General features: G+C 37.8%; 1 long non-coding RNA gene across 1 annotated transcript; it reads right to left on the bottom strand.

Annotated features, from left to right (window-relative positions):
- Positions 1–2,846: 2,846 nt before the first annotated feature.
- On the bottom strand, positions 2,847–7,374 carry LOC141172969 (uncharacterized). Its single transcript, XR_012252564.1, has 3 exons — positions 7,136–7,374; positions 3,599–3,748; positions 2,847–3,336 (listed from the first exon to the last, which is right to left on the bottom strand). It is a non-coding gene; the product is annotated as an uncharacterized lncRNA (long non-coding RNA).
- Between the last annotated feature and the right edge of the window lie 697 nt (positions 7,375–8,071).

Genomic DNA, 8,071 nt, shown 5'->3' with positions numbered 1-8,071 from the left:
TTCTCCCACTCCCAAATTCTTTATGATGCTATCAAGGACTTAAAATGAATTTGAGGGGGGGGGGACACAGGACAGGGACTAATTCTTTGCAGGACAGGGACTTGCAGGATAAAATTCAGCTGCATACCTTAATGTGTTGGCAGGAAGAACGCTGAATAAAAGTTGTTTTTTTTGCCACGTTTTTGTCACACTTTAGTTGTGGATTTTCCCCAATTCATTAATATGGGTGAAATACACTGCAAGAATTGACATTATGCAGATTTTAATCGGTTGCAAATCTGCAATCAAAAAATAAGCTACGTGTGCATGATACTTCAGGGCTCTCATTCACTTTGCTTGTATTGTAAAGTTCCCACTCCCTGACGAAGGACGGCGGTCCAAAATGCGCCTCGGGGTGTACGCTGCGTAGTGGGTTACTAACACACAGGTATGTCATTGTACATCCAGAGACAATATCTGGTATTACCCTTTTCCTTCTCCTCCTCCTTTTTGCTCTATGAGCATGTTGTTTTCCCAGCATAGACGGATTTAGGGATATATGGTTGTGCACACACTTGTGAGGCACTTTTTGTGTGTATACATACTTTGGATTACGGAGCTCGATATATATTTTTTACCAAGAGGTTACATTGAATTCCCTACCAATGTGTTGTGCATCAATCTGTCCCCTCCTTTTCTCCTTCTATCCGGTGATATGAGTCCGGACACATGCAATGAATAAATATCTATCTTCATACACTTACTATATATTATGGAGGAGTGGATGGACATTTAGGCATTTTATTTTTGCCTGTTTTCCTGTGTAATTAAAATATAAATTCTGTATTATTTACAAATGTAGTACATGTCACGTGCTGCGCACGTACTTCTCTTTTTTGTATGGTGTACCATTGTTTCTATATTTAATAAAGGTATTTTATTATTATCTTTAATTACTATACTCTGTTGCTTTCTACTGGCCTAGGGACCGTGTGTTCGGTTGTTCTCCTTTTTCATGTACTCTTAACGAATGATCTGCCATTCTATAGTCCTTGTGCTGACTTCCATAATTTGGACTTCATGCCGGAGACTGGATCTCAATACATTTCCATACTTGTATAGGTTTCCAGTGGTTTTATCTTCCTTGTATTGTAAAGCCTTGTATATTTTCTGTAACAAAAATGCAGCATTTTTGCATATAGCCTTACAGTTAAATGGGGAAAGTCACAGAGACTGAATAATTTATATTATTGGGTGGCGGAAATTATAGTCAATGGGGGGCACAGTGCTGCTTATCACTTTATATTTTGATTGGTGTGTGGCTAATAGCATGTTAATGATGGGGTGCATATCTGTATTCAGGGCCGCGGTGCGGGGGAGACAATTGTATATATACAATATATGTGAACTTGTTATTTTCAGGGCAGTGCTGATCATCGTGACAAGATGAGTAGTGCTGGGAGATGTCGTCATGAAGGTCTGACCAGATGGAGAAGAAACAACAGAAAACTACTCTAGTCAGAGATGTCAGTGGTAAGTTCCTGGATGTAAATATTATTCTGTATCTGCACTGTGTGACTTGGAGTGATAATGTTATTTGTAAAATCCCTCAGGCTGCATTCTCACATTTTTGTCTTACATCCGTGTGCTGCCAGATTTTTTTATCAGATGGCACAAGGACTCATAGAGTTTTATAGGTCCATTCACACATCTGTGAAAATCACGGATCTGAAAATGAGATTGTGAGGAACAGAGAATGTCCTGTTCTGATCCAATTTTGAGGATCAGAATATGACATGCTCAATGCATCTGTAAAAGCGGACAGCACACTGACACTGCACACAGATGCAGGAATGTATCATTATTATGGTTTGGGATGAGCTGGACCGCACAGTGAAGGCAAAAGGGCCAACAAGTCCTAAGCATCTCTGGAAACTCCTTCAAGATTGTTGGAAGATCATTTCCGGTGACTACCTCTTGAAGCTCATCAAGAGAATGCCAAGAGTGTGCAAAGCAGTCATCAAAGCAAAAGGTGGCTACTTTGAAGAACCTAGAATATAAGACATATTTTCAGCTGTTTCACACTTTTTTGTTAAGTATATAATTCCACATGTTAATTCATAGTTTTGATGCCTTCAGTGTGAATGTACAATTTTCATAGTCATGAAAATACAGAAAAATCTTTAAATGAGAAGGTGTGTCCAAACTTTTGGTCTGTACTGTATAACATAGTCTGTTAGTATATAGTGTACTCACTTATTATGTATGGCGCCATCCTTAGTTACATAGTTTCCTTATTTATTATGTATAACACCATCCCTTATTACGTACCATCCTCTCTAGTTATACATGATGCAGTCCCTTACTAAATAGTTTCCTCTTTTATTATGTATAACACCCTCCTTTACGTACCACCCTCTCTAGTTATATATGGTGTTGTCTCTTATTATATAGCTTCCTCTGCTGTTATGTACAGTGCCGTCCCTTACATAGTGTATTCTTGTTATTTTTATTATTCACAGCGTCCTCTTTTATTACATAGTCATCTTTTGTTAGATATAAAATAACTGCTGATGGAGCAGCCGGCGACCAGACGACCGGTCCATCAGCTCCTCCATCAGAAAAGAAGCTTTCCCTTGCTCCATCAGCCATCATTGCATTATATATCTAACAAGAGAGAATGCTATGTAATAAATAACAGGGCGCTATAGATAATCCAATATGTAAGGGACGGTGCTGTGCATAACAAGAGATGGTGTAGTAAGGGACGGTAATATATACCCTATTATCACCTTACGATAAAGTCATACACAGACAACACATTGCTCAGTGAATATTTATTAAAATGCTCAGATAATCACATCCTAATTTAAATCTTAAGTTTCAGAATTGATATCTTTCAGAATTTTGAGCAGGCTGCGAGGTTGTAGGTTTCTAGATAAAATAATGAACTGCAGTATATGGCTGCTGGGATACCACAATTCCCAATATGACCAGTAGGCTAAATTCTGCCCTTTTCCAACAGTGTAGACCATAAACTTTGCATTGCATTCATGTAACTATGACAAGAAAAAAGTCCCAGCTCCCAAATGTAAAGCTAAAAAGATCATTTAGATGCCCCGATGGAATACGCTGAACATTGTATCCTAGATCATATTAAATTAAGACAAATGAAACGAAGATCATTAGAATCGAAGGCGATTGGTTCATTCTTGAAGATGTTTGGACTATGATGTATCATCTAACACTCAAGGAGCACCCTGCGTATTTCTTCTGTCCCAATTTTGATGTCAAAGTTGAATCGGCAGGCATCAGTATTAACACAACCTTTCACAGAATAGTCCTCCACTATCCCATCTGAAGACATAAAAACAGCAGACATCATTAGGGAAAATATCTTATGTACATAATCTAATTTTTAAATGTGGTTTAATGACTTAAACAGTAATAATGTAAACTGAAAGGATATAAACAATCAAATACGCCCTGGAGCTGTATGTACAAGAATGACGGATACTTTTGGGTCAAGATTATGAGCTGGTTCTGTTTTAGATTATTTATAAAATATATTGCTCAATTTACATAATTGTAAAATTCTAAAAAACATCAATTTTCTTACCTGGATTCCTCTCTAATGCCCTGTATTCAACACATCGGTTCATTGATCCAGTGCAATTTATTTTTTTGTCACTCTTACATTCCTCCAAAGTGTTGTTACAGTGGGCGTCGGAACATATTACACCATTTGGAGTTGGATCTTCTTTAGGAACTGGAAATAGACACATTTTATGTTTAAGTTAATGTTTTGATAAAGTATTGCTTTAAAATGGAATTGTACCTTTAACCAGCTTTGCAAAATTTAGTAGTTTTGGGAAATCTAAGAAATTTTGTAATATATATTGTTGAAGAAATCTATTTATTTTTCCACTCATGGGCCAATTCTTCTCACCACCTGTCTCTCAAACTAATCATCCCCTTTAAAGAACAGCTCAACTCCATCTTGTTCAGACAAGATCCCTGTGGTATCATGTGACACTGCCCATTATACTGCATAGACAGGGGAGGAGAGGAGGAGTGAGGAGAAAGGTGAGGAAACAGGCAGAGAGAGACACAGGAACATCATTCTGAGCTGTTTAATAAGTCTTTTTTTTAACCTCACAACTGGATTCAAATCTACAATGACCACTGGTGCCATGTAATTTCTTCCTTGCTGATACTTCTGTCTGTATGCTAAGAAATGAAGAGTAGGAATCCATCCCTGCATACTCTACTGTGTAAGGGAGACATAAGAGCAACTTCTCTCCTCCCACCAGCTCAGAGTCAATTGTACTGTATAGAGAAGGGAGGATGGAAGTGGAGGGGTATAGAGAAGAGTGAGGAAATAGGCAGAGGGAGATACAGAAACATAATTCCGAACTTACTAACAAGTCTTTACTTAACCGCAAAGCTAGTGTTGAGTGTGTATGTATCGTTAACCCCTTTGGCGAGCACGCTCGGGTGCTCGCTGAGTATTTTGGCGGGCTCGGCATTTCTGTTACTGTCGCCACGGTTGCAAGTGTCACAGCTGTTAGACAATAGCCTGTTTGACAGACAATCCCTGTATATGTCATAGCTGTCTAACAGCCAAGACACTTGCAGCCGCGGCGACAGTAACAGAAATGCCGAGCATGCCAAAATACTCAGCGAGTACCTGAGCATGCTCCTCAAATGGGTTACTGATACATACTCACTCAACACTAGTGGATTCACATCCACAATGATCACAACTGCTGTATAACTTCCTCTTTGCTACTGATACTTTTTGTGTGCTAAGAAATAAAGAGCAGGAATCCATCCTTTTGTGCTGTACAGTGGGAGACAGAGGAGTAACTAATTTCCTCTCACCAGCTCACAGTCGATTGCAATTGAAGAAATACCACCTGCGGACTAATGAAAATGCAGAATATAAGTAAATAATGGCCAGATATAGTGTATTCCTTATGAATACATACAGGAAAACTTATTCTCAAAAGTTACTCAGTGTATTATAATTATGACACTTACGTTCATATTTATTGGTATTGCATAATTCCCCATTACAGCAATTCACATAGAATCAATATGCCATATTACTCGTCATTCCTGCACTATTAGCTTTGCACAAAGTTTTGTTGGTACAACCTTTATATATTGACTTATACTTGTTTTCACCTACAAAATAATTAGATATACATAACAGAACCAGTTCTGAAATGTTAATATTGTATGTTTTTTAAATGGAAAACTGAGTTGTACTCACCAGTGTAAAAGTATTCGGATGTTGTCATACATTAATCTCCGAGGCACTCAGTCTCACACACATTACATATTGAAGATGAGGGGGAAAAGCACGAATAGCATCTATAGGAAATGACTAGGAAGTAAGGGCTAATGTTCAGTGATATTATATGAGATCAGAAAAAGAGATCCTGACATCGGTCATGGCCATCGCTAATAACTTGGTCCTACAGTAACTTAACTCATAAAGGTCTTCTATCATTTCGAGAGATCAGATTCCATTTTGTGTCTGTAATCTCCATCTTGTCTCATAATTTATGTGTCATGGTGATCAAATAACACTGATGGAAGGAGAAGTTTTATATTTCTGTTCACACCCCTAAAGTTCCTAATGGGTAAATATTTTGGAGGGAACTTTTACCTTGTGCGTGACACTACTTCGGTATCTTGCATGTGCTAATAAAGCAGAAATCCTGAGTACACCCTACAAGGCTGTGCAGTATTGATATCCAGAGCGCTTGTAAAACAAATCTACATAATTAATTTTGGCTCAAAAGGCATAGAAGAAAGTGTATTTTGTTCACAATTGTGATACATGCCTAATTAATGTTTGTTTGTTTTTATTCTTTTTTTCACTTATTACAAATATGGAGATGTGCTTCACTGATAACTTGCATTTTAATGGAATTAATCTTATAGAACTATCGCTAATGTGGAAGGATTGACTCCATAAAATGTCACCGAAAGTGTAAGAGATGGGTTCATTTATAACAGTCAGTGCACGTGAAACGTGAAATTCAATGCACACAACACTAGACAGTTAAGAGATGAGTATTTTTAAAATGTTCTGTGTTGCCAAAAAATATTTGCCCATCTTTGAAAATGGCTTCATTAGAGATGAGCTTATCTTTTGAAATTCGACTTCTCTGAATTTTTACACCAAAAATTGATTTGAGGCAAATTATTTTTTTATTAATTTCAATACTGGAAAGCTTGTATTTGCTTGTAAAATAAGCATAAGAGAGAGGAGAGAAAGCAAGAACCTTACTAAGCGCAAGAGTTTACACTTTGCAGTTGAGATAGATAGAGACAGCACCCTGTTGACCATAAGAGATTACACTCTACAGGAGAGTGGAGTCCCTGCTGACTATAAGAGCTTACACTCTACAGGAGACAGAGAGGACTCCACTGAGCATACGTGCTTACACTCTACAGGAGACAGAGAGGACCCCACTGAGCATACATGCTTATACTATACAGGAGAGAAAAGACCCTGGTGACCATAATAACTTACATTCTACAGGAGAGTGAAGACCCGCCTGAGCATATGAGCTTACAAACTACAGGAGATAGAGGCTCCTTGTGACCATAAGAGCTTACACTCTACAGAGAGAGAAGATGTCGCTGATCATAAGAACTTACACTCTCCAGATGAGAGAAACTTACTCGATGACTCTGGAGAATAAGAACAACTCTGTTGTACAAACTGTGCTCCATTGGGAACCGCTGATCTGTGTTGGCCCAGGTACTGACCACCACTGCACACAGTATGATAGTCTGTTAGATGTGATAGTTTCAGGGCATTATGGGGAGGCCATACAGCAATCCAAAATGATGTTTGCCTGCTCTCTGATGCTTCTCCATTATAGGAAATGGTGACAGAAATGTTTTTTTGAGAATTGAAGATCAAAGTGATCAAATCCACATGAAACCATGAATATCAGAAAAGTCGACTCAAACTTAGGCGTAATGTCACCTCATTTACTAGAGAGATACAAAATCTATTGAAAATTCAATTTCAAATTAGCATAGTGCTGCAGAAAATCATGAAGAAACATTGATATAAAGTTGCTGATGCTCCTCATTGTACTATGCAGTGAACTGACTACAATAACCTTACCTGAGACAGCAAGAACAGAGAAAGATGCAAAAGAAAGTGACCAGGTTCTTCATTGTGGCTTCTCGGATTCTCTTCTGCTCGTCCTGGTGTCTGTACACAGGGATCATATAAATACTCTATCCAAATGGTAAGAAATTATTGTATTAAGGGAAGGATGAAATCGCTCCTATGGCACCATGACACACCATCATTTCCAAATATCTGTGGCAGAAAATTCTCCTCTCAGCAAATGTTAAAGTTCTGGTGCAATACAACAATGACGTGATGGCGTTTATAATGGGGAGTCCAGAATATCTGGCAATTTGATCTCGCCAAAAAGAGAATGCCTTGTCGTATTTGTTTTTACGCAATTATTATTAACTTAAATATCTCCAGGAAATGTATTTGGGTGGATTTATTTTGTTTGTGTGCACAAGCTTCTTATTCTTTGCTTCTTTTTCAGGAGTAAATTTCCAATACTGAACAATATTTTTCTTTTTTTTATTCAAACGGCTCCAAAATCCCGGTCTGATTAATTGTAAAATAAAGTCTGAAGGAAAATACTGAGTCTTAGACACTACTGGTTGAGGAAGTCTAGATAGAATGAAATGTGGCATCAAGATAATCTAGAATAAGTATTATACATTTTTAAGTTTCCAAGAGGATAACGCAGTGATGACCTACAAGCAATTCATCAAAATCTCTACCAATTTACTCTTACCAAATAGAGATGAACAGTTGTGTCTTGCTTGTTTTGGTGCAAAAGTTTAATTAAGGTTCATCTCCAAATATTATAAGATTGCAAGTGGACTATGCAATTTGTCGCACAATGACAACTCCAAGGAGTGATACATGGTCACCACCATGTGAATTATCAAGCAGGGATGATTATCTTTGAGAAATAATGGTGGTTAGGTATCCTTTCATGATGTTAACTGCATGCCATTATTTTCCAAA

This window comes from Phyllobates terribilis, unplaced genomic scaffold, assembly GCF_046119375.1.
Source record: "Phyllobates terribilis strain yellow unplaced genomic scaffold, ASM4611937v1 Scaffold_12__6_contigs__length_324123572, whole genome shotgun sequence".
NCBI lineage: Eukaryota > Metazoa > Chordata > Amphibia > Anura > Dendrobatidae > Phyllobates > Phyllobates terribilis.
This window is presented reverse-complemented; position numbering and strand designations above follow the sequence as displayed.